A 980-nucleotide genomic window follows, 5' to 3' on the forward strand; every position below is an offset into this window, starting at 1 on the left:
AATTAAAGATAGATGTAATATAATAAAAACGGCCATTTAGTTTATAAGGAATTTAATTTGTACTATGGTGTAGGTAAAACCCCTTAAGGGTTTATAGGTGTTTCTATACTTTTAGTTTATATGTATATATATGTTAAAAAGTAATAAATACAAAACCTTTTTTTGACTATATAAAATTGGTCTACTAACTAACATATATTAAAATTAAAATCGATATATAGTTTCGTAAAATATGTAAATAATGACAACTTATAGTTACTAGTTATTAAACTAAAATTATTGTAATACCAATAATTATTGACCGCATTTATTTATTATATTTAATTACTAATTAAACTGACAGTCTTTTGTTATCTTTAGAAGAGTAGTGAAGCTTAATATAGGATATTGTTCGGCTTAACACAAATTAGACTATTCGATATGTTAAATGTATCAAATCAATAATTTCGCATTCTTCTCTATAGCAGTCGTGGCCGAGCGGTTAAGGCGTCTGACTAGAAATCAGATTCCCTCTGGGAGCGTAGGTTCGAATCCTACCGACTGCGGAATTTTTTATTGTACACAATTCTTTTATTTAAATAAAAAATATCTTTTACAATATAAAACTTAAGAATGCAGCGTTCTAAAATATCAACACAGGCATACAAAACAAGCACGATAAAAGCTCGGTGTTATAAATCTTTACAGGTTTACATGTTTCTTTGAAATATTTTCACGAACATTTTATACAATGTAGCAAATAAAATGTAAGAAAATAAACTAGAGCGCGCTCTAGTGTTCTTGAACAGGCTTCATTGTTTTACGTTGTCTTAAAACTTTTATTTAAATTATACAAATAAAATGGACTTTCCATTTTTTTTTTGTTTATATTCCATTACTATTGAGTATTGGCGTTATCAATATAAACAAAAGAACAACCTACTAATTGTTTGAGCTGAAAAAGGGCGAATATTTTATTCCATTTTAAATCCACGCGATCC

At 27.4% G+C, this 980-nt stretch overlaps 1 non-coding gene across 1 annotated transcript; it reads left to right on the top strand.

Annotated features, from left to right (window-relative positions):
- The first annotated feature begins 463 nt into the window (after positions 1-463).
- On the top strand, positions 464-545 carry Trnas-aga. The gene has a single exon. It is a non-coding gene; the product is annotated as a tRNA-Ser (tRNA).
- The last annotated feature ends 435 nt before the right edge of the window (positions 546-980 follow it).

The sequence above is a fragment of the Pieris napi genome, chromosome 4 (assembly GCF_905475465.1).
Source record: "Pieris napi chromosome 4, ilPieNapi1.2, whole genome shotgun sequence".
Lineage (NCBI taxonomy): Eukaryota > Metazoa > Arthropoda > Insecta > Lepidoptera > Pieridae > Pieris > Pieris napi.